Genomic DNA, 27,119 nt, shown 5'->3' on the forward strand with positions numbered 1-27,119 from the left:
CATGCTCTGCACATGGGCAAATGCCCCTAAAAAAGGGCAGCACATGCTCCTTGGAGCCCTCTTGCTCTCCTCCTTGTTGCCTTGCTGCCCGACCTCGTCCTCGCCAGAACCTCCATGCCTGCACAAACTGAGCCAACCGGACATTGCTGGATATCGCTGAATCCGTAAATAAAGTTTACAAGGTTGCATGGCATATGACTCTGTTTGTGTCTTAATCTCGCCTCCTGGGATCGCATCAAAGACCCTCCCGATATTGGATTGGGACACCTTCTCAAAGAGGGTGCTACAAAAGCATTATCAGTCATTTAACACATGGTCTTTGGACTTCTCGCGATGACTGTTAGCAAGCCTTACGCTGGGCAACAAGCACTGTTTGTATTTTGTCTGATGCTGCTGGTCGGTCCCTAAGAAGATAGAAGCAGAGCAAAAAACCCACCAATTGTTGCGTAGCCTGGAAATAATAGTGTATGCATAGACTTGTATCAAGCTGACATCATTACATACAGCTTTTAATGGGTGGGATATGAATGGTGTATATTCCATAAGTGAGAAGGTAGTGGCTTTCTGAATTTTGTAATAACCAAGCACTTGAAGTTCAGCACACAACAAATCATCTTACTTGGTTTAAGCAATCAAGCATAAAGTACTTCTGTTCATTGGAAGTTCATAGTAGTAGTTCGTAGTGTCAGCAGAGCTGAACAGGTAAGAAAACATGGAAACAGTACGGAGCTTTTGTGTGCCTCAGGTGCACGGTCTGCTGACTTCAGCTTTCAATGCTACAGGCAGTCCTTTGATTCATAGATACTCATCTCTCTGGCTCTGTGGATCACGCAAAACAGCAGCCATGTTCTTTGGTTATATCTGGATTCAAATGTGTATGCAGCCAAGACATAATCCTCCCATTAATATAGGCTGACACCACACATGATGAATTTTGAAAATGTTAGAATAAGCCTATCTAGTCTTTTCATTTTATGACAGTGATGATTATTTTTTCTAACTGGCAGATTAGTGAAACCACTTGTCCAGTGCTAGGTATGCATAAGAAGCCTCTAAATACCACAAAGGTTCTTAGGCCCCCTCCGAGTCTAGAAGAAGCAAACAAACATAAGGCATTTTTCTGTTTTTTCCACTGACAAAACAGAGTATTTGGAAGGGTTCTATTTTAAAAGTGACTACAGTCAGTCAAAAATTTACACAAGATTTTTTTTTCCAATGAAAACTGTTATTTTTCAAAACACAGAGGTTTTAGTAAAAGAAAAAACCCCAGATTTTTCTGTTTTAAGAGTATTGCCATGTCCATATACATTTTTCTAATTTTTAGTGACAATTCTATACTAGAAGTCATAGTTTTACATTGTGATTTTTGTATACCAAAATTAATTTCTCAATCATCAAATGAAACTATTGAAGTAATTCAAAAGTTTTTAGCTCCACTTCTTAAAAATAATTTTAAATCAGTAAATCATGCCAAAATGTGTCTATTCAGAATTCTTTGGGAAAGAGAAGCTTCAGAATTTTGACCAAATTCCATAATCTTTATGCTATCATTCATGTTTAACAATGACAAACTTTAAATAGTAAATAATTCACTTTGATTACACTCGTATAATAAACACAAGGATAAGCAGCTCTAGTTTTTTTTCAGTTATTGGCTACAAGGACAGAAGCTTCAACTTTATTAGACTAGGGTTGGAAAGGTCTTTGAGGATGTAGTAATAAGTCAAGTAAGTGACTGTTTTTCTGATTTTTGCTTTTCTAAGAAGCCTTACATTTGAAAGAAAAAATACTGTTCAAGATTATATTATAGTTACCTTATTTTGTTTTTTGGTCTTTATATTAACAAACAATGATTAAAGATGAAGATGAGAAAATAAAATATATTTTGCTTTTTTATTTTCCATTCAATTGCACATTTTCATATAACCAATTATTTTATGAAAATACATTAAACTTTGAAATTATATCATTGCAGAAACATTATGTCATGAAGAAACAACAGTTAGCAATGATCACATGGAAAAAAAAATGTGACTCATTTATATAAATTGATAGCCCAGAGGAACTCAAGAACCATAAAATAAATAACCATAACACTGTTGCAGATCAATGTAGCTTCTGTAGAAATAATTTCCAGTGCTTAATTAGAAATGGTTATTTTAGACAGAAATCTTGTGGTTTGAATTAGCAAACGTAATAAGATATTCAGACTAGTTGTTAAATGTATGTTTTTCTTTATCCTTTGAGACAGGACTTGAATGGGAATGGAACACATATAGGGAATTTTTATTATTATTTTATTATTTAACAGCACATTAATACTATAACCAAAAAAAAATCTTCAGTGTAACAATCTCTTCATATTAGTATACAGTCTATGGTTTAGTAGTATATTTACAAGAATGACACCTAACATGTTTTATCTCTGCAGTGTTTCCCAGAACTACCTTATCCCTTTTAGCAGCAGGTCTGTGTTACTGTAGTTGGGTACAGCCAGTACGGAGCACAGAATTTATTTTCTATATTCAGTTCTTTTTCTGACGTTATCACATTCTTTAAACAGTTTGTCAACAAAACCTCTGGCTATTTTTATCATCAAACTAAGAGAAATACCAATAATTCCCTTGCAAATGATTCATTCACATCCATACATATCCAAACAAATTAATGTAATTTAGTAGAGACATTAGCAGAGAAAAATCCAAGAATAATATGTTTGCCTCTGTCAGTCTTACCGGTATTTCGCAAGCCATTTTAATCCTATCATTTTGGCAAATGTTATACATGCAGGAAGGTTTCTGTGAGCCTGTCTCAACCTTCATAACTACAACACAAATGCTCAGAACTTGTAGTAAATGTTTCAATTACAGAAAAATTCTGTTTTGGGAACATTGCAATAGCTTACTGTAACAAGTTTTGGGGGTTTTGCAAAGATGAATTTTATGCAACATAGAAGTCAGTCAGAACTGAAATAGTTAATAAATTAGACCCGTGTTGCACTTTAATGCAGTGTGATTGCTGATTGACAACAAGTACTGCAGAGTAACTTCAATAATGTAGAAGCATCCAATTCTCAGCCACCTTACTTCTGTAAATATTTAATATTTTTCCCTTTCTTACTTATAGCTGATCCAGTTATTCCTGACCCTCTGTCATGATTCCTAATGACAGGAATTGTCCGGCAGTGTGCACCTGCAACAGGAAAACTTGAAGACACTGAAATTTGATCTTATCCAGTCAAAAAGTTCCCATCTTCTCTTTCCTAGTTTCCTGTGATTCTGAGTTATAAGATTGGGGCTTTTTTGTTTTGTTTGGTGGTCTTGTTTGTTGGTTAGGGTTTTTTGAGGGAACAGGAATGGAGGCAGAAATGGAATGGGAATCAGAATAGTAAGTACTCGTGTCTTGAATCATATGATATTCCATCCAAGTGTCTAGTTTCTTTGTTGATACACCTCGTCCTTCTAGCATGCCTAGACTATCAGAAATGTTAAGAGAATGCGATGAAATTTATTCTCCCTAAATCTGAGCCCCAAGGTGCTCATTTTCCACCTTGCTCAGCTGATTCAAACTCCAACTGATGTGTAGCATGGCTGTATTACAAAAAGTTATGTCACATTAACTCTGTTGTATTTCAACAGGCAGGCACAAGGCACTGTGTAATAGCTTCAGCTGCTCATGGGTGTAGTGATGATATCTTCTGTCTTATTATGGCTGCTTGGATGCTCAGAAGAAAGATGACTTTGAAGGTTTCTAAAACGGTGTATTTTATGGCAGACAGGTAAAGGGATGTGCAAATCAAAGGGCTGCTGTCATTTCTGGCTGAAGGCCAAACAACTTGGAACAATTCAACAGAGAATTTGAATTGCTCACTCCATCATCTATAGAGGAATAAGACTAATAGTCAAAATTCTTTTTAAGCAATGAAAAATTTATGCCGTGGTAGGCTCAAAGTGTTGGCGATACATCATATGTGTTAGGGGTTCCAATACTTCTGGCAATGCCTTTGTCTGGTGGTGCTATAACTTTGGCAGCACCCGACAGCAGTAATAGAGATCTGTGAGTTATTGCAAATAAGTTGCTTGTTGTGTAGCTTTGCACTGGAAGAGTATTCAGTGAAATTAGTGTCTGTGTTAACCTGAGGACTCTCATATCAGCTAACAGTAAATCTCCCATCTAATCTAAAATAAACTTTAATAATGAGTTAGTTATGGAAGTATTGATATATCTTCTGAAAACCTGATAGCAAGTTGGCCAGAGTTATCATTTTCGGGTATACCTTAGACTTCTGTAACTTTGACCAGTACATCTTTCCTGTTGTCTGTGTATTAATGTATTACAAAATGACTTAATTAAATAAGGTTTGATTATATTAATATCAGGCATTCACTATCAGACTTCTTGCTTTTCAGAATACCTTCAATGCTGATAAAAACGATTGTAGAGAAAGTTAGCTAAAATGTAAATTCCATGTGTTTACTTCTATATTTCATACCTAAATGGTACAAGCGATTTCCTTTTAGCATCCACATTCATTCTGGGTTTATTTATAATCTGCTGAGAACAAATGAAAAATCTCAGTGTGAGTTGCCGTATCTTAAATAGTGGACAATGGAGCCAACAAGTAAAACCATCTATTAGCATGTCAGTCAGTGTATTATTGTACTCCCCCAAAATAAGAGGTCTACTTTGAATAAGACTGTGATTTATGATTCAGAATCACAAAAACTCTCTTTCTAAGCCAGTAAAGAAGACATCTGGGAAGAGCAGATCTAAGCCTATTCAAACCTCGGAGATGTTACCATTTATAAATTCAAATTATCTGCTTTCAGCATTGAAATAGTGTTTCAGAATAACAGAAGGACCTGATCACTGGTATACAACAGGCTGACTTAACCACAGGCTTCGCTGGCAGTGTGCAAGAGAGGTTTTGTAAATGTGGCATTAAGAATAACTGGTGGTTATCTTGCATTTGGCATGAGCAAGAAAATAAATTTGAATAAGTATAAATGATAGTTCTTAGATGGCAGCTCCGTGGAATTTTATGTCTAATGTTACCAAATACACTTCTGAAAAAATTAAGGAACTGTAAAGGCTATTGAATTCAGATTTTAGATGAAGCTTTAAGAACATAGGGGTCTGTCACATACAGAATAAACAAAGGTAATGGAAGGATCTTCACACACTGAAAGTCAACGTGGTTGAAACTGAAGCTGCAGAAGTCAAAGCAGAAACACGGATCACAATTACCCAGTGTTCATGAAGTCGTCAGGTTTTGATAAGAAGTTTGGTGACGTTATTTTAAATGCCTGCTTCGTGCTGAGTGAGAGATCTGGAATAATAATGTGATGAATAAGAATTCTGATTCCAGCAAATTTGAGAGCAAAACTTTCATTGACTTCAGTTGAGCCAGGAAAACACCCAGTAAGTAATTTTGCATGTTGTTGCAAATATAGCTCAAAATGTAGGAACTACACATTCTGATATCTGTCTCCGTATATTTCAGTCTATTGTCTCTCTTTTCTACCTGAACACAGCACAGAATTCCTGTTCCTCCCTTTTAACATTCTTGTCCTACTGTATTTAAAAAACAAAAACAAACAGACAAATGTACAGAAACTGTGGTTGCAGACCATCAGACCAACTTCGGAATTAAAGTGGGAGGATTTTTTAGAGGGTGAACTGGAAAAACTCACACTGCATTTGTCAATGCAAAATGCTGTCTTGTTCCATTAGTTTTGTAGAGGACTTACCTACTGAATCCAAGTGCATACACACTGGGCTGAGAAATATCAAGCATGACCTTCAGCATCACTCTTGCGCAGGAGGCAGAGAACTGCCTCTCAGAAATTGCTAATTCTGCATGCATTGAAATCTACCACTGGCTTCAAGTAAGGGCAGGATTTTTCTCTGGAATAGGCATTTCCAGTAGTGACAAAAGATGTAATGGATTTTTAATGTGAGCAAATGGACACAGTGTACATAATCATATTTCCTTAGTATCATTTACCTAAGTTCGAAATGAGTAATTCATTTAGTGTTTTATAAATTGTTATTTTGGAGTAATGCCAGACATTAGAACAAAAATTGAAATGACCATAATAGTATTTTTTAATATGGAGTGCACATATAAATGGAAGGAACCAACTCAAGACATCATTCAGACTCATTATAAACAGCAGCTTAACACCGAAATGTGCTGATATGAAAAAAAATAAGTACAGGATTAATTATACAGAAAAATAAAGTGAACACACGCAATAAACTAATTAAATGTGAACATGTTCATAGAAAAAGAATGTTTACCCTGTCCAGAGACAAATTTAAGGTCTACTTAAAAAATTACAAAATTACAAAATCCTGCTAATAGTAATACAGGACATTAAAAATTTCTGTACAATATTTCATCAAAGGATAGAATTTGAGACACAAGAAAATGCACACACTTTTCATTCCTTTTAGTACCTTGTGGTTCAGCGGTTTTTAGATACGCTGCCTTCTAGAAAGCTATATCTTCTGCATGTCACTGGCCTCGCAATATTTCTGCTCTACTTAGTTCTCCTGTAACAGATTGGATTTGGTACTGAAACCCTTCCACGTTATTTGGAGTATTTATGCCTCTTGCACCACATGAAAATTAACTTGTTACATGATCAAAATTCATCAAGACAACAAACTACTATAACAAACATTCATCTATTTTGCTCTAAGTGTCCATCCTTGGAGACTTTTGACATATAGTTTATGGGAAATACTAACTTTAAGTGAACAAGAAGAAGTTTAGAGTTACCCCAAATCTTATGTGTCAAGTAGTACACATCCATTAAGAGAGCTTGTTGCTAGGCTAATAGGGAAAATACAGTAAGGTCAACAAAATGTTTAGAAGTTTTTAAAAGGCATGTAGCTACAACCTTTCTTGTTAGACCCAGGTTTGCTTTAGCACAACATTGTAATTTGCATCCAAGGATGCTCTTACCACTTCAGCACTGTGTGTGATGCATGCAGATGACATAATGTACCTGCTTTTTCCATTTGCTATGTTCAGTATGCAAGAAAGCCTTTAAGAAAGGATCAATCATTTTGTGCACATCTATCAACTTTTAGAAATGTTCCCAGACTACTATAGGGGCACCTTTTTTGTTATTGTTCGTATTTTCGATTTTCAACAACATCCATAGAGCTTGGCCAATAGCATTTTCAGAAAAACACAGGGATTTTATCTAACTTTAATTACAATTGTGTTCATCTTTATTTTATATATTGATGCAAATTTGTGGCTAGAGACGGCCCTGAACTGAAATGTTGGTTCCAAATACTCTGAAGTTTATTAAATGGGTGAATTACAGATTCAAATTTTGTGTTTCTCATGAGATTCTAGTTAAAAGGTAATTATTTCTGCCATAATTACTGTTAATCCCAAACTTCTAAGTATGATTCAACCCTGAACTCTCCTCACTGGTAAAGATGTGTTGTCTGTCATGGAGAAATGAATATTGATGAAAATAGCAGTTCAAGAACAATGAGAGTTCTTTATTAATCAAAATTTCCACTCCAGAGACTTGTTGGCAGAGTTTCCAAAGCACTGATCTAACTCAACATTAACAAAAAAGGAGGCAGTAGTTTGTGGCAGAAAGGCATTGCTCTAAGCTGGACCTCCAGGAGATTTCAAAGTGTTAAACGGGGCGTGGACAAGGGTCCGAGGGGCACGGCCTTACCACCGATCTCTTTGAGGAGGAGTGAGGTAAAGGCTATTCCAATACATACGTGGAGACAGTTGTCTCTACAGATGAAAGATGAGAAACGGTCTCTAAGCACAGCAACAACAGTTGTTCCTGAGCTTTTTTGTTTCAAAGAAGGATGGATTTTTGTTTGCTTGTTTTTCATATACATATGTATACATATGTACTTTTCAGGAACAGATGAGAACCTTGTGAAATGAAATAATTTTTTTTTTCTTCCTCATTAAGTTTTAGCTAAAAGAGCTTTGTTTTCTTTCTTGTTGTAATTTTCTTTCTTGTTAAGGGGTATTTTCATTTGCATTTATCTTCAGGACAAAGCCAAGACCCACTGATTAGAAGGAGTGTTTTTGTGGGTTTCAGAGACATCATTATTTTAAATCCTGTTCTGGACCCTTTATGATGTTAAATTATGGCAAATTTTATGATTGTTTACTACTGCATAAGGTGCTAATAAATGTCTCTCCAATAGGCAAATACTTTTATTCCTAAAATGTCGATTACTGTAAGTGATTCAGAAATCCTAATGAATAGTTATGTATCAGGAAGTAATTTTGAAAATGAGTTTTTGGAGTGTGTGAAAACACAAAGAAATGCAGCTTGCTTAGGAGGTGCTGATGAGATCAAACAAGTCCAGCAGAAAATGGAGCTCTTGGACCTGACAGGAATAATTTTGTTAAGTGTGAGCAGATTCGACTCCCAAAAAGAGTAAGCATCCAAATAAGAGGCATTTAATCTTACAATAAAACAGTGCCCGAAGCATTTGCAAACATTCATCAAATGCTTTCAGTATGGACAAGGAATATTTTAGGCAAGATTGTGACTATTCTTTCTAGCAGAATTCAGGTTATGAATAAGAATAGCCTCCACCTAGATGGCTAATAGCAACAGGTCAGCGGGTGCCTGATGATCAGTATTGAGACTGTACGTCTTTGCACCCACAGCTGGTTTGAAAAGAACATGAGGAATGAGGAGATCACAGGCTGCTTGTGGGTTTGATGTTTCTTACAGCAATGGTTAAATTTACAAGTTTGGCTGATATAATTTCCTGGTTGATATACCACGACTCAGATGTGCATTCTTACGCATATCTTCCCCGAGTTCATTCCTTTTGGAGCACTTATTGCTAGTCTGGGCTCAGTCTTAGAATACCCTTTTCCTCTCAAGCTTTCATTAAGCCTCTTATTTCACTTGTCCTCTAAGTAAAAACTTTCTTCAATATTTCAGGAGTCCTACAGTTTTTCTACTGTCCTGTAAACTTCAGGTGCTGGGGAGGTTTGAGTTTATTTTTTGGTTTGGGTTTTTGGGGTGGACTTTTTTTCAGTAAAAATGTAAACCTTTTTTTCTGCAGTATTTTTTTAAATTTTCCCCAGAGTGTCTGAGAAAAATCTTCCAAGCAGCTTCTGACTTCTTGTTCTTCTTTTTCAATTCTGTACGCTGTGCACACAAAAGTTTCTCTCTCCATTTTTTTTCCCCTCTGTGGAAATAAAAACATTCAGAAAGGCTGCCTTGCGCTTTGCTTGCTATTTAGTTGTCTCAAAAACTCTTATTTGAAGTATTCAGATACCGCTGAGTGAAAGGTATTTATATTTTTGTTTGCTTTTAGGTAAGACTGGATTATCTCATGATGCCTTGCATTAAAATTTGAGATATAAAGGATGCTGCTGCCTACATACTAAGCCCTGTGTGCTAAGATGCCTGAGGATATGATGTGCCTGATGTGCAAACCCTTCTGAGATTCTCTTGCACATGTCACATACCCTCTTCTGTCCCCAGTTCATACAGGATCCTGGGAAACTACACGCAGTATGAACATCAGCTGTGTCACAGTACTGTGTTCAGGCTCCGGGTTCTGTATTGGTAAAAGTGATCTTTTACTTGCTGATTTGAATTTAGAAATTAACACAGAAAAGTATTCTACCAAGTGGTTTAGACTGTGAAATGAAGACAGGAGCATTTGAACTGCCAACCACTGAAATACAAATGGTTCACTATTATGCCTATAGTTTTACTGAAAATGGTATGCTTTCACAAGAACATCTCTGTGCTGACTGATGTGTATGTATGCACTGCTTAAACTCTTCTTTAAAATATCATCAACGAGAATCAGTGCATAGACACAGTTATGTCACCTTTCTCAGAAGAGTGGATTTTGGCAGATGGGTACACCTAAAACATGCTCTCTGGTAACCACCTGTTTTTGTGAAAGATGATTTGTTGCATAAAGTTTAAGTAGTTCTTATTAGTCATTTGGTTTCTTAGAGGACGGTATTTAGCAGACTGGCATCTAGGTAGTCACACAGATTTAACGGATGTTACTGAACCAAGCAATGGTTGGTTTTCAGCTGCCAAAGGTTAAAGTGAGGTATATTCTCCTCTATGGGAAGTCAGAGGAGTCAGTTGTGATGAACTAGAGCTTCTGCTTTTCTTCTGTTACTTTGGATCAGGAAAACAATGGCTATAACACACAGCCTCAGAAAATGCAACGAATGATGTGTGTGCTCTCATGGAAGCTCCTGGAGGAGAACCCAAGATCATGCAGCTCTTGGGAAAAAGGAACTCCAGAGCTGCCTAGGGACATGAAAGATGTTTTCAGTCCTTTATGTAAGCTTTTAGTCCCAGATGACCTGGCTCTGTGCTCCGAGAACTCATAACGAGTAGCACAGAGTTTAAGCTTCCTTCTGTGATTCTTCCTAACCTGTGTTTGCTTTTGTTCCACACTTTACTGTCACCTGTCTTTTCAGAGAGTTTTTAAGGCATCCAAGTTGCTGGTACCCAGGCAAGCACTACTCCACCTCAACTGAAATTTTACTCAGAGCCCCATTATTGGTAACGCCTCGTATATATTTGATATTCTGAAAGTGGTGAAAAAAGTCGTGCTTTGAGTACTGAGGAGGGAGGATGAAGTGTAAAGATGGAGAGGGAGCACTGGAGGCCCTTGAGTTTTCATACAAGTATTCAGCACATTTTAGATCCCAAATTGATAGCTGATAATCAAGTTATTTGACTGTATTCAGTTTTCGTAAAATTTATAAATACTAAACATGTAAGGAAAGTTATTCAGACATCAGATTTTTTCAGAAAGGAAAATAACTCTTTCAGTGAAGACACATCTGATGACCCCATAAAAAAAAAAAAATCACATTATTAGTGGAAGAAGGGAACAATCCTAAATATTTAATCTTACCTTTTGTATACACAAGGAAAGAATCTATACCACTTTAATCTGGGGCTGTACTGGTTTCAGTTTGCTCCAGTGATGGATAAGGATGTGATTATTTGTGACAAATATGAATTTCTTGTAGGTGTTTTATACAAAAACACAGAGAAGTGACGGGAAACATAATAGGCATTCAGGCTACGAGGAAAGTTTAATCTGGCTTTGAACCACATTTAGTTCAGTAAGAGTGTCCTGCACTCATCCCTGAATGAGATTTTTTTATTTTGTGCACAGGTTATGATATCACCACAATAAGCATGACAAATGCTCCAATTTGAGCAGGAATCTTATCTGAATGTTAAAGATCCCTAACAGAAGAGTTTAACTGTAGTATCTATTTAGTAAAAAAGGTAAACTTCCTTATTAAGAAAAATAAGTCTTTTATAATTGGAAGTAATCAGTGTACTTCGTGTATTCTGGCAGTAAATGACTGTTCACCCACAGGGCTACTTAAGTTCAAAACCAATTTGGTAATCTTCCAACTGGAAATTACAATAAATTAAGGTCATTTCTCCAAGGAATGACGTAAACACTTAAGTAATGGAGCTCCTCTCTTTATGTTGAATCACATAAGTGAAATTAGAGCCTGCTTAATTACATCTATTGTTGAAAGTTTCGATTGGGCATTTAAATACCTGCAGTGGGGCTCACAAGCACATTTCTCCTTGCTAAGCTCGAAACATTAAGCCCCCAAGCAATCAGTGCTGGCGTGTCTGTTCTGCACAAAAGGCAGTGGGAGAAAACAGGTTAACTAGTAAAGCCACCAAAAAAAACAAAACCACTAAAAAAATTCACCCAGCCCTACAGATTGTCATTTTGCCCATTTCATATTAAAACATATGTTGCTCTCTACTATATTTTTACACCTCGCTGTTAGAAAAACTAATTCTCCATTGCTCATAACAGCTTGGAGTTCGTGTTTTATTTTTTTCCAAAGATATAAGGGTATAGGATATAAGCGTAAGCAGGCATTTTCACTTTTTGTTTCTCCACGTCTCCGTATAGTTTTGCAAGATACACCGTATCTTCAAAGGAGAGTCTGATCAGTGTATAATATTGTGTGACACCATACAGCTGGATTGTCTTAGCCTTCTCTGAACTCCTAAAATGATCATAGATAAATACTGTCTTTTTCTAGTGTGACTACATGGAAAAACTCTTTTTGGTAGGCAGAATTATATTCTTGGCATTTTTTGTTGATGTCATCTTTAATCAAAACAGCAAAGGTATTCAGTGACACAAAACCAGATTTATGGAAATAAATGTTTAAGCAGCTGGAGTCTTTGATGTGCTTTCCATGTTTCAGTCCTTGTAGCCTGGCTCTGGCTTTTGAGATTCGTACCGGCTTTCTGGTAGTACTGCTGCACTGAGAAAGATGATTCAGACTGGGGACACCGTGTGCCTTCTAAGAGAACAGCTGTGAGACTTCTGGGGGGATTCTCTGCTGCTCAGTTTACTCATTAAACTACTTAGTTCTGCACTCCATGATCCCTCCTTTTCCTTCCTTACTTAGAACGGTAAGACCAGAAAATGCTTTCTCATGGGGCTTGGAGAGGTAGAAAGGGAAGACAGTACTGCACTGAGGAGATGGGAACGTACAGAGACAGCAGGATTGAATTCAGGCCATTAGTTCTTGTAAGCAATAGACACTAAATTTACAAATACCTGTGAATATCATGTTTTTCATGATTAAAATTTTTGGCCTATTCAGGTAAATTGATATGCATTAAGCTGACTCAAGAGATGCCAAGACGGACTATATTCAGGTGGATCAGCTGAAAATGCCTGTGCAAACTATAGTTTATATTGACAAGTGAACTACAGAGTCTGTGTTTTACCGAGTTTTGTTCAGTTCAATAATGTGTGAAAATTACAGAAGGAAATGTATTAAACTTATACATATGGATGTGACAGTCATGCATGAAAATTCTGGACATAAAAAAGCTATTTAATCACCTTTCTCAGATAATAGTGTTTGATATTGTTCTCAGAAGTACTTTAAATATAAGCAGATAATATTAATAAAGCAATAGAATTGAATTTTAACAGGAATTTTATTTAAGTTCATGAATATGCAACCTAGTATCTTCTGCCTCTAGACTAGATATCCATGATTTTCAATGCCTGCCTGGCATGACCATAGTCCTGGGTAGTCAATTAAAAAAACTATTATTCCTACCAACATGTGAATAAGCCAAGACCTCCTACATGGCTACAAGTCTATATTGTTATAAGTAACATTCAATTTCCTATAGGAAAAATTGGATGTTTCTGAACAGTAGGTATGCTTTTGCAATACATTATAATTGGACAAATAAAATTGAAAATGTTATCCTTTTTATATTTTGTGGAACCAGAACAGTAGCGGGTGAGAGATGTTTAAAATACATGAAATCAATTTCTCTTGCTTGTTTCACATGGCATTTTATGTTTCACTGTATATTTGTAACAAGGCTTTGTGATTATATAAATGATACAATTAATGACAAAGTGTTCACTTTTTAAAGACACAATCTTATTACAGTAATGTTTAACAACTGAGTCAAAATGATTTTTAAAAGCTTCCTTTGCACAGTACAATAATAAAACAAAAAAAAGAGAAAAGATGCATTTCAACCTAGCTAAACATTTATAAACTTAAAAAATATTTATACCTATACTATATGTCATTATTAGTTCAGGAAACATGGGGTTTTCAGAAAATGAAGAAAAAAAAGGCTAAATCCATTCAGTGTGCAAAGATGATAAAAGACTCTAAATTTACTTAATCCTTGCTTAAGGGTTTGCAAAGTCACTTTTTATTTTATCTCAACGGTGAGGTACTTGCTTCATTGAAAGCAAAAATGTTTGCCGTTGACTTCAGCAGAAACCAGAGTTTTTCCCCATGAGGTGCAGAGTAATGTAGAGATTTCATTTATTTTCTCAGTAAGGACCTTATTGTAAGGTATTAGAGAAGTTTCTCCAGACCTGTATTCAAATACATTTCACCCACTCAGTATTAAACATCATGATGACTTTCTGTGTTCCAGCAACTTAATTCTGATTTTAGCAGGATTTGGTGAAAATATTCGAGTTACAGGAATTACAAAATGCTGTGACTGTGTTTTGGAGTCCATTTCAAACAGTAGAAGTCAACGGCTCAATGTCCAGATGGAGGTCGGTGACAAGTGGTGTCCCTCAGGGGTCTGTACTGGGACCAGTACTGTTTAATATCTTCATCAATGACATGCTCATTAGAGGGGGGCTGGACTAGATGATATTTAAAGGTCCCTTCCAACCCAAACTATTCTCTGATTCTATGAAACACAGTAATGGTCCTAAACTAAAGGAAGGTAGATTTAGACTAGATATAAGGAAGAAATTTTTTACAGTGAGGCCCTATCCCTGGAAAAACTCAAGCTCAGGCCGGATGGGGCTCTGAGCACCTGGTGTAGTTGAAGACATCCCTGCTTACTGCAGGGGGGTTGGGCTAGGTGACCTCTAAAGGTCCCTTCCAACCCAAAGCATTCTGTGATTCTCTGATTCTGTTTTCGGCTTCAGCCCAGCTTCCCTTACCTGGCTGAGTCTTCTCACGTGGCTGGATATTTCCACAGGGATCCACCTGCAACCCTGTCTTGTCTCTAATGTGGTTTTATATCAGAGGCGCTGGCTAGTGTGAATTTCAGCAGTACTCGCTGGCTGGCATGTGAGTAGAAATGCAAAGATACACCAAGGCACTCTTAAAAAAAGGTTTTATTTAAGGTGCACGTGAGTCAGTAACACTTTTTAACTGAAAACTGTATGCTCTTGAGGCAATTTTTTAAAAAATTGAGAACGTTATTTTTTTGTTGTTCTTCATACAAAGCATGCCACAGTCTTCTCTAGCAGGCTAATTTGAAAGCTCAGCTAAATACAATTAAATTGCACCTTTCTTAATAGTGAGCTGTGCTTTGCTGTGAGACTAATCCTTTTCCTAGCCAGAGATAGAGACTAAGATATGCTTGAACTTAAGGAAATTATTTATAATGTGGCCAGTAGTCATGGCTCAGTTTATCTCTTTGATTTCAGTGAGGATTGGAAGGGTCTCTGTACAGATTATATGGATTTTGTGGGAAAGCTAAAGTATAAATAAATTATTAAAAAGAGTATTTTCTTATTAGATATTGGTTGGCTGAGACCCAGTATCACCTGCCTAAATGGCTGGTTTAACTTCAGAGTTGTAGATTATGAAGATAACTTCAAAATTCTGCCAATAAACTAAAGGAAATATTTGAATATTTGATTTACTTTTTCCTTCCTTTCAGTATTTTACTATTAAACTGCTCCTGCCAGAAGCGACTTTTCCACTAGGCTTCTGTGAATACCCTTGCTTTAGGACAGGTCTTTTCAATTTTGAAAGGCAGGGGAAAAAACCTAGAAGAAGATCTCAGAAAAATCTTAATACCCCTGCTCCCTCAGCATATCATAAAGTGTAAAATGTATACCTCACTATAGCCAGCTGTTAGTATTTCCATTGCAACAGCATCTACAGAGCACATTTGATTAGTGGTTCCTCTGTGGCAGACATTGTGCCCTACAATGCAATACAATCCTACCTCCAAGAACTTACGGTCTTAAGGTCCCAGTCTTGTAAGAGAACTCAGTGACTAAATGGAGCACAGAAAAGCCCTAAAAGCCCGAAAGAAAAGCCCATGATATGCAAACTTATGGAGCTTTGTTTGCAGAATTTTAAAAGCAACAAGCAGTGCTAGCAGCAATAGGGAAGAAAAATGTCAAGCTCCTTTTGTTCGTTTATAACAAGGATCCATTCAGCTAGCAGACTAGACTCCGAGTACTTTAAGCAATTTCATTATAAACCCTGCTACTGAGAAATTTATAAGACTGCTATAAAACTTCACTCAAGGCTGATCAGTGCCAAAGAACATTCCTTTTCCACTTAAAAATAACGTGGCTGCTGTTTATAAATGATAGGGTTGCAAAAGCGCAGAAATAGATTTTCAAAGGCATAAATTGGGATTGGACACCCATTCTCTGTTTCTTGGAATATTGGTCAATAAATTCAAAACAGAAAAGGCAAGGCAAAAAGTTTTACACAATTGCTGTGTAGCAAAGCATAGATTTTGATGAATAGGAGGAAGTAACGATGGAAATTTGCCTGCATAAATTTCCCCCCCCCCAACAGGCTATTTTTTTTCCCCAATTTGTCTTTTAAAATTATAATTAGATTTTGGATTATGTTCTTTTGGTGACTGAAACTTTAAAAGGACAAGTTGCTAGAGTTTCAAAATTATCTTCTATAACTTCTCCTTCATATAATTTTATACCTGCCCATATTGTCATTTTAACAGCTTCCTGCTGTGATAAATTGTAATGACCATCTGCCCATGATCACCTGTCAGCTATAAAATATTGCAATATACATTTTGAAATTGGACAAATTAATCTTTGTGTGAGAGACTTTTCCACTCTTATTTCTTATATGACTCTGTAATATTTCTAACTTTGGCTGCTTTCTAATTAATAAAATTAAATAAGAAAAGTTAGACAAAGGAAATTAAATTCCAAGTTGCCAAAGGACAAAGAGTTTGAGTAATATATATAGAAAGCATGGCAAATTAAGGTTCCTGTTGCGCCTCTGTTCCTCAAGGATTTACAGACAATCAAGGTTGTAACATCCCTGATTTTCTTTCTTCTTTAGTATGTACAGTGAGTGTGTATGGTATTATTGTCAGTATATATTTGCTGAGCGTAGTTCTCCTGTCTGTCAACAAGACTCTAATTTCTAGTAAGGTGCAGTTGGTCCTTGTTAACTGGTTTATAAAAGTCACCCTTATAAGTACTCCGCCTCTTCTCCAAAAACAAATTTGTCATACGCTTTTGTAGCACACTCTTCACCCAGACACAAAAAAAGAAAGGGTAGCTCCAGATGTGAACAAAAGGGAAAGGCGATTTTTCAGGGAAAGGGGTTTCTGGCCATCACTCTAAAATGAACAACTGAAAAATAACTCTCCTAAGAACTCTGCAGTTTCTAAACTCCTTGCATTTCTCTGGTCCTTCCATGTACAGTGGAAGATCAAGAGAATGCCACTGGCGGAAGACCAGCTAGTAAAAAGGAATGAATGCAGACATATCACTAGCAAAGTGATCTCTGTCCTAGGAACACGACTACAGACCAGGGTGTTTTTGCAGCTTAACCTCCAGCCTTCTGAGTCCCTGGGATTTGTGGGAACAGGCTGACTTCTGCTTACAGGGTACAGAACATCTTCCTTCTCCCTCTAAATCGTCAGACAGTGAAAGGGAAAATCCCATCAGACTGCTTCTTTGGAGAAGATACAAATTATGTCTAGACCAGTAAAATTTCTTAAAACATCTTTCAGTTGCTGTTTAACTGTTAGCCAGATCTGACTCAGAATTAGAGACAGCCTTGTTCCTCTTATTACGTCTGATGGCCTTTAGCTCAGAAATGCTAACTAATCTTAGAAGGGAAGAAAGGGCCTATTACAAATGTGAGGCAAGTTTTACAGAATCTAGCATTGTGTTGTTATTTCCCCATTTCCAGATGTATATTGCTATACCCACATAAGGAATAAAGGCAAAATAACATTGTTGGATTTTCCTATAGAGGTGGTTCCTCATTTCGTATATACATATATGTATGTAAAAAAATATTATATATACTCTGTGTTAGGGATGTCTTGTTGTGACATCGAAAATCTGCTTCTTAAAGTAGCACATGATGGCAGGAATTTTTTTCCCAATATATGACATGGCACTGAAATATGAGGTGTACGATTTTGCTGGAGAATAACAGTTTTAACTATATTACATGTTTAAAATCCCAACTGAACATAATATAACTTTAGTAGCTCATTTCTCCTGAGGCATCAACACCATTTATCACTACTACTGCCATCTGGCATGTCTGAACTATCATGATCAGCATTTTATGGGGAAATGAAAGCACTCAATATGGTCTCTCTTCTCTAATGCTCTGAGGTCAGATACAATACTGCTGGAGGCAGTGACGATACATTTTTATCACATACTTCAAAGACATCCATTTGACATATTTTATGGTTTTCTAGTTTAAGACCAGACATGCTTTTTCTTATTTGCCCTGACCTGGCATGGGGTCATTTGTTGTAATAACAATCTCAGACTAATTCACGTAAGTTTTGTTATACTGCAGTGTTAAAAGTTTGGCACATGCAGCCAAATATTTGGGGGCTGAAAACCAAATTTCTGGTACTTTTTTTGCAGACCTTAGAAAGACGATGGAATCACTTGCCCAAGAGTATTCTCCCCAAGGAAAGTCTACATGTGGTTTCCTTACCTGAGGTCTTTGTGAAGAGGTGTTATTTGCTCTCGTTTTCTCACAGAGGATTCCTGTAACGTGGGTTGATGGCTTAGTTAAGAGTATCTGGTAGTTTAGGTTTAAAAAGTCACTGCCAGTGTAAAAATATATGGCTGTCCCTTTTTACACCACTAATTCATGAGTCTGTTAATTTCTAAGCCTCAGTAATTCATCATGTGAGAAGCAGTGTTGCCACAAATACATTTTATCACCAGCTACTTCACAGCCCTGAGTGATCATTTTAAGATAGAGGAGGAATTCTGGAATAAAATATTGAGTCTGTAACTCTCCATATCCTTCATTTCTTTAGAATTCATCCTAATAACATATATCTACTTATATAATTTCAAACACCATTTTTCAGTGTGACATTAAAATAAACATGTTTTTATTGACTTTATACAGGTCATGAAAAATACAGGTAAATTTAGTATAGCCACAATGTGGTGACTACATGACTACATGTGAGGTTTTGGGTATGTATTAAAATTTACTGTGAGCATTGCCTCTTATTGGCCAGTTGTGGCTGAATGGCTTCATGCTTTTTGGTTTTTGGGTAATATTATGTTAAGGCAAAGGAACTCCCAAAATTCTCTTTTGCTAAGGTTAAAGAGCCAACACTTGATGGCAAGCACTGTGAGTTAGTTAGGAGAGAGTAAGTTCTCTCTGTAGACTACTACTTCTTTTGCTCATAAAAATCTACTCATCGTCACTCATGTTGGTTGTAAAAAAAAATAAAAAGGTTCTCCATGCTTATTGATTTTCAGTAATTCTACATTAAATCCACCAAGCAGCAGGTAAAGGGTCAAATTCTAATACAATATCTAGTGCTTTACCCTGCTATTGATCTTGTATTACTGCAAAAATCCTGCAGCATTTGATACTGTACTACATGAATAAGACTAGAATCTCTTCCATACAATTTTGTTTTAGAACTATAATCCCATAAATACATTCAGAAGGCTAAAAATTACTTGATGGAAAATGCAACTTAAAAACCACACACCCTGTCAGTGAAATTTGTTCATATTTCTATCTTTGCTAATTCCATTCCACTGTTTTTCAAAAACAAAGATAACTTGATTTCTGTGGCAAGGTGTTTTTCAGGTGTTTCCTAAATGAGAACCATCGGCAGTTATCTGCAATTTACAGTGTACTTACAGTGTCTACCATGTTTAGACCAAAGGTGGAATTAATAGCAGGTCCCTCCTTAAAATGTAGTGATGTGACACTACCCAGGAGTTCTTATAGTGCCAGAGCTCTTCTACAGTCCTGTTTCAAGGTGGACCTTCAGTTTAGAAACCCATTAAATTTTAGCAGGCATTTCCATTGTTTCAAGGGCCAATACATAATCAAAACATGGAAGAAATCCTCAGTAAATTTCCTAAATTCAAACACTAGTTTATAATTCTGAAATATGTTAAAATTCCTGGGGGAAGACTGCATGGAAAATTGACATTTTCCTTTCATTTACTGATGCTGGTAAGAGAAAGGCACAAAATATAAAGAAATCCAATGTAAGCAATCTAGCACAATTTAAAAAAAAAAAAAAAAAAGTAATATCTCAGCTTTGAGTTGTTTGAGCTTTGTACTTTTCTAACATTGCCTGGCTGAGTTGAATGTTGTCTCTAATATGCAGCACAGCATAGCAGTGGCAATATGTTGTTTTCTTTCTCATTGTTACTTCTTCCCAACATTCTGCAGTCCTTATCCAGAAAAGCAAAAAGTTTCTCTTTCCCTTTCTTTATTTTTCCATTGTTGTACAGACTTTTTTTAACCTTTAAACAGCCAAGATTTCCTATTTGTACCTGTAGCTATCTGTCATCTTCCACTTGCCAGCTGAAAAATTAGAAATTCACAGTCCACTAAAATATTCAGAATTGAAGACCCCAGAGTATGAATATAAGATTCATACATATTACAGCATGTATATCATTTCAGCTGTTGGGAGACATTATTTCCAGGAGAGAAAATGTAAATAACTCGTATGGTCACACTCATGTCTCAGATTTCTTTTTCTTTCTTTCTTGTGTAGTGTCAGCAACTTTGACCATAAGACAACATGCTAAGAGAGAACCACCGAAAGTAATCGGCACCAGGGCCAAAATGAAGTTCTGCTTTTCTGGAAGAACAGCTCAGGTAAGCGATAAACTTCATACGCAGGCATAAGCCAAGTTACGTAAGTACATCCATAGCTAAATTATATCAGTAGAAAGCCTCTAACTGTCTTCAGCGCACTTGAATCATTCAGAAACACTCATGAGTAATTAAAATAAAAAACATGTATAAAATAGGAGACTTTGCACATCTATCATGAAAGATTTCTAAAAACTGAGGTACAGTGAATACATTGTGATTTCTCGCTCAGCTGATTGTGATGATTACGTAATTATTGTTGGTCCTTTTTGCAGGCTGTCCAATTATGGCACTTTCTATGAGTGTTACAGGTTAACAACACTATGAAGTCATTCATTTTACTTTGAAAATGAGGACTGTACCTATATTTTAATGTTATTTTTAAACAAATATAGTTTTTAAAAGATAGTGAAAGATTTTAAAAGTAAGTAGATTAAATACTTGTATAAAATTAATTCTATGCAGTTAACATTCTTTGATTTTGATAGCTGAGGGCTAAATTTGGGTAATCATTACCGGATCATGAAAGCAAAATGGGGAAATTGCTCATTTTACTCTGATAACTATTGAAAATGGGACATTAATCTGTCTTAATATTGTTTCTGTTTTGGAGTTTTATTCAGAAATGTACATCCTTATAGTTCTATTATACAATATATTTGATGAAAGATTTTTGAGGGGAGTACATCTCTTTACTTGTATTACATAAGCTGAAAAAAAACCAGACAGCAAATTGTCTGTTGAATTGGGAGCATTTTTTCTCAAATAATTGTGTTTTACATGTTTGTGGGGTTTTTTTTTTCACAAATTCTCCCTCATTCTCAGAGTAAGCTAAGTGAATAACTAGTCTCACGAAATAAAAATCAGACTTCTTTATATTCTTAATTAATTTTTATGTGATTTTCAGAGATAATAGGGATACCTTGCCAAGCAATTTTTTGTTTTCATCTATCAAATAATGCAAAAAAAAACAATTAAGGGGGACGTCCTACAATAACTATATTGCCAGTCCACACGTCCAGTATGTTATAAATAGTGTTCACTTTCAGGTTACTTCAATGCGACTCTGTAAGATTTACAGTAAACCATTTATTTATAAAATGGTGTTCATACTGGTTACTTGTGTCTTTGTATCAAAATGTGAAGTCACTGGGTTTCATGTTATACTTGAATTATTACAGAAAAGTCATTTTCATAACTGTTCTAGAAGATTTGAAAACAATGGAAGAGCATAAAATCCTGCCTTCCACTCTACCACTTGTGCTTTTGACTTGGCTTTCTACTCTATTTATTGAATCAAATAAAGTGAAATGTCCTATATTACACAGTGATGTTCAGACTATAGCCTTTATACTCCTTCTTAAGGATGCTAGGAAAACTAACTTAGACAAGTCAGCTCATTTTCAGTCTGTCTCTACGCATTACTCACGAGCACAAAACTTTATAGACTGTACCAGAAGTCTCCTGTGTGAAAAAATCACTTGGGAGGAGTGGTGGATACACCAGAAGGCTGTGCTGCCATTCAGTGTGACCTGGACAGGCTGGAAAGTTGGGCAGAGAGGAACTTGATGAGGTCAAATAAGGGCAAATGCAGGGTCCTGCACCTGGGGAGGAACAACCCCATGTACCAGTACAGGCTTGGGGCGGACCTGCTGCAGAGCAGCTCTGTGGAGAGGGACCTGGGTGTTCTGGAGGATGACAGGTTGACCATGAGCCCGCAGTGTGCCCTGGTTGCCAAGAAAGCTAACGGGATACTGGGATGCATTAGGAGGACTGTGGCCAGTAGGTCGAGGGAGGTTCTCCTTCCCCTCTACTCTGCCCTAGTGAGGCCTCATCTGGAGTACTCTGTCCAGTTCTGGGCTCCTCACTTCAAGAAAGATGAGGAGCTACTGGAGAGAGGCCAGCAGAGGGCTACGAGGATGGTGAGGGGACTGGAGCATCTGTCCTACGAGGAAAGGCTGAGAGAGCTGGGCTTGTTCAGGCTGAAGAAGAGAAGGCTGAAAGGGGACCTAATATATGCTTACAAATATCTGAAGGGTGGGTGTCAGGAGGATGGGTCCAGACTCCTTTCAGTGATGCCCAGTGACAGGACAAGGGGCAACGGGCACAAACTGAAGCATAGGAAGTTCCGTCTGAACATGAGGAAGAACTTCTTCCCTCTGAGGGTGACAGAGCACTGGAACAGGCTGCCCAGGGAGGTTGTGGAGTCTCCTTCTCTGGAGATATTCAAGACCCGCCTGGACGTGGTCCTGTGCAGCCTGCTCTAGGTGACTCTGCTTCGGCGGGAGGGTTGGACTAGATGACCCACAGAGGTCCCTTCCAACCCCTACCATTCTGTAATTCTGTGATTCTGTGATTCTGTGATTCTGTGATTCTGTGATTCTGTATTAATTATGTGAAAATTAAGCAACTGTCCCATAAATTCTATGGGCAACCTGAGACCAGTTCGCTGACTAAGTTGAAGCATATCTACATCAGACAGAAAAGAAATGGAGTAATATGTCATTTAGACTTTTTTTTTAAAATAAAAGAAAGAAAAGAAAGAACAGTAGGTTTCACAGGTATTCCCACAATATTACAATCAGCCCCTTAAAACATAACAGTTAAGAGCAGGTCACATAAGTGAGAAGTTACTATCAGTACAGCTACGGAAATCACAGCTGACCAGAACTGAGGCAGAGCTCAAACAGATCATAAGAACAGATCTCCTGAATTTACTGTCTTCGAGAACAATCCCCGTATCATCTATCCTATGTTAGAAGAAAACAATCAGCAAAACAGAGGGGAAAAAAATTAATCTCTGCTAGCAAAAAATTTGCAACAAGCAGGCTGACTGCCTACCAAATGTGTCTCTTAGAAGCTGACAGGGTTCATGTCACCACAGAGTGCAGAATCATTGGAAATGGAAGAAACTGCAGATGCCAGTAAATCCTTCAAGGCAGAGACAACATTAAGTTCAGGCAAGGATACAGGAGACTATGTAATGCTTTTCTGGAAGAAATTCAAAAGCAGCCACTGGGAGCACCCACAACTGAACCAAGCCCTTTCATCATCTGCTGTAATACTGCTAGTCAGTATGTCTTGTATAGGATTGTGCATTTACTTATTTACACATGTATACAATGAAGACTTCAGATAAAGGCAACCCTTCTTTATGTCAGTCCAGGTTCAGCTTATGTTAGGACATAGCTAATGCCAGGTTAGGGCCTGAGCTCAAGACCCAGCTCCCTATTTCCACTTCATTCTGCCAGCAAGACTGGATGTACATACATGTAAATACACGTACCCTCCGATCCAAGAGCATCTTTGTAGAGAGAGAGTGCAGGACAAGGGAAGCTGAGTTCCTAAAGGCTCTTGGTTTTTGGAATATGGGTGATTTTTCTAAATTCCTTGTCTAACACTGAAACCTGACTTAAGCATCCTCTTTCAGGGTTTTGAGCAGAGGAAGAACCTCTCTCAGCCCAGGCTATCCGCCCTTGAACAGGCTTTCTGGTGCAGGTGACCGGTGACCGCTCAGCTGTGTCCCAGCTCCTCTTGGGGCTGGCACATGAGCCGCTCCACCTCTGCCCTGTGGTATTGTTCTGCATGCTGTGAGAGAGCAGTCTTAAAGTGTGACCCCACTGTCAGTGGGGCACCCAAGGACCAGAAGCACGGGACAAACCCCCACACATACTACTTGTACCATGCAGATAGTCTCAATGGTGTGCAAAATCAATCTTTTCCTCCATATTTCACTCCCATATTGTCTAGGTACTGTATCACTAAGGCCAAAATTCTTCACATGTCTTCTTGGGAAGTCTGGTCTCTTACACCAGAATCAGAAATTCTGTTAGGAAGACTTAATTTTGGAAGGTAAAGTTTAGAGATGCCTTTGAAAAACTTAATGTGTTAACCCAGTGCTTGGTGTTGTGCTCAGCAGCACACAGACGCAATGCACACCTTGACAAGAAGAAAACAATCATGAAACACTAAAATCTGTTATAAACTCTAAATTCAGCTATGTCACTTTTCTAATACATTTAGTTTGCTTTTAGAAAATAGACAAATCCAGAACAGAGGTGAGGCTAAAAGACTTTCACTGTTATTACAATTTTTGTCAATAGAGTGAAAATTACTTCTGATATATTAGCATGATAATACCAAATACAAATATATTTACATTATCACAACAATTTTGCACAAATTTTTAGAACATCCATCTCTCTTCATACTGAAAATCTGAATATTTTACTTATTTCTTTCTTAACTTACTGCCTATGCATTAATACTTCCAAATAGCTTTTCTCATTCTCAGAAAACATACATTTCAGTATTTGTTGAAGGAATTAAAATTAGTACAAATTTGGAGAATTAAACATGACTGACTAGGATAACAAAGAGTCTTGGGGGAATGGATCTTCTCAGTTTCGCAAAATACTGCTGGAAACCTGTGGGAAACAACTAATCACCAAGGTTTTCTCCTAACTTCGTATATCCTTTGATATTCTTCCCAAGAGATAAACATGTTTTGTACACTCTCTAAAGGGAAGCAAGAACTTATTTATTTACATTTGCTTTTTGAAATCTCAGACTTGGAATATTTTGAGCAGTCAAAACAAAAATGGAAAGTCTAAAAATCAGAGTTCCTAAATTATTACCATTCCAAACTAAACTGGGTATCTATGTGATAGCCATTGACAGCACTGACAGAGGTCCTGAAAGGCTTTAAGTATCCAGAATAAACGCAGCCATTTATTCTACTAAAAAAACCTAGAGTTCAGCACAAATATTTACTTTTACATTAGATAAGACAAGATTAGTGTAATATTGTATTCCAAACAGTACCTCCTCAAAAGAATAATTACCGTTTATACAGATTCATATTATTTTCCAGACAGTTTTATGTGATTTACATACAGAATTAATGTTGATGGGAATGACACTTCTGAGCTACCATCTCCCTGGTGGTTTTGAAAGTTTTATTTGATCTGTCTTTATCACCCTTCAAACATACTTATTGAATATTCCTTTTCTTTCTTTCTAGTGACAGATATGTAATACAATGGGGAAAACTATGAGAACTACCTTAGAAGAATATACATATTTGAGTGAAAAGTAAGTGCTTGTGCGTTAGAATGTTTGTGTTGAATCTGAGTTTATGTACCACTTTCCTAATATACAAGATATTAGACACAGATTTATGACCATTTCTGCAACTCCCTTGCAGTTTTATCATGACAAAATTATATCCTTAGGTGGAACAGAAATGCCAGTTGGTGATCAGTGCGCTATTACGCCTTTTCACTGGACAGTAATGGAAAGTGTCTATAAACCTACTTGTTAAGAAGTCAATAGAGATTACAGCAGCAGCTAGCTTGAGTTTTTGCTCTTCTTATGTTGGTGATTAAGTCATATTAAAGAGTTAATTATTAAGCCAAATTTCACATATCTATCAAACAGTATGCTTTTCTGCAGAAGCATCAACAAGAGCTTATTTTTCACTATTTTATGGTGATCCAGCTGATGCTAGTCTATTGCAGAAGACATACATCACAAATGAGCTGAGACGAGCTAAACAAACCTCTCAAAATCTAGGACATGGCACTCACTTCCAGCATGTGCACGTTCATCGGTACAAGCCTGAGTGGAATCCATTATGTCATCTCTGCTCGATGAGGCTTGAGAAAGCAGAAACATCAGCACTGAACTGTCAAAAAGCAGACCTATTTGCAAGTGTTGAGTTTGAAGCCCAGAAGGGAACGTTCTGCACAGGATCACCAGCTTTGCCTGATGGAGACATGCTTGAGATGTGGGCCGAACAAGTCTCAGGCATCACAGCTTAAAGGACATATTTCACAGCACATTCGTGGCTCAGCTTTTTCGAGTTTTTTAGCAAATTTCAAAGCAGTGTATAGTGAAGAGATGATACAGGAGAGGAACCACCTCTGAATTCAGTGAAAGCAGGATTGCACCCATCGTATCATTTCAAAAAGTATTTCTTTTAACTACAGGCGATACCAGTTAACAGAAACTAGTTTATAATTCTGGGTTTTTAAAGATCCTGAAGCAATCAATACAGAGTACCATCAAAGTTTCAATATCCAGTTGTTGCATACCTGCGCCTCAAGACCTTTTGCTTGGGCCTCTGATCGCTGTCTGTGAAGCTAATAGCAAATGAAGCGAGTGAGGCAAACAATTTGCTTTTAAAAGCAATTTTGAAACAGCTGTACAGCTGAAGCACAACATACTTCAAACAATTCCTTTACCATCACCTATGTGTTTTTGTCAATCTATGTTATATCTACTGCATGGTGCTAGGTCTCTGCAAATTTAGAAAAACAAATTAAACACCAAAAGGACATGTGAAGAAGCAAGATTCTTTTTAACTAATGCACCAGGACAGTTCCCATAGCCAGCTGACAAAACTCTCTCACTTACCATGAACATACATTGGTGTTCATTTATTGGGAAAACCTTTGACTAATAAAGGACAAATATTTGGAAGACTTGAACCTAGACTGTGGTTTGGTGGTTTTCCCTGAAAAATGAGAGCGGTATTATTGTCTTTCTTCCACTTTTTTTTTACCTTATGTAAAAATACCAATAAAAACATATATACTTATACAGTGACATTATGTGGTTCAAGCTTTTGTGCTTGAACACCTCACCTGGAACTTAGTCACACAAATGACCTTGTTTTAAGAAATGTGGATTCCTT

At 37.0% G+C, this 27,119-nt stretch overlaps 1 protein-coding gene across 5 annotated transcripts in view; it reads left to right on the forward strand.

Annotated features, from left to right (window-relative positions):
- Positions 1–27,119, forward strand: part of GALNTL6 (polypeptide N-acetylgalactosaminyltransferase like 6) — a 635,741-nt gene that overhangs the window by 25,340 nt on the left and 583,282 nt on the right. For 4 of the 5 annotated variants that reach the window (XM_075421728.1, XM_075421729.1, XM_075421730.1 and 1 more), the window contains 2 exons: positions 20,322–20,425; positions 25,446–25,516. The gene's annotated coding sequence lies outside the window, so the exon portion shown is untranslated. Of the gene's footprint in view, positions 1–9,515; positions 9,594–20,321; positions 20,426–25,445; positions 25,517–27,119 lie in introns of those variants that run through there. The other variant, XM_075421731.1, reaches the window with a different exon arrangement.

The sequence above is a fragment of the Opisthocomus hoazin genome, chromosome 5 (assembly GCF_030867145.1).
Source record: "Opisthocomus hoazin isolate bOpiHoa1 chromosome 5, bOpiHoa1.hap1, whole genome shotgun sequence".
Lineage (NCBI taxonomy): Eukaryota > Metazoa > Chordata > Aves > Opisthocomiformes > Opisthocomidae > Opisthocomus > Opisthocomus hoazin.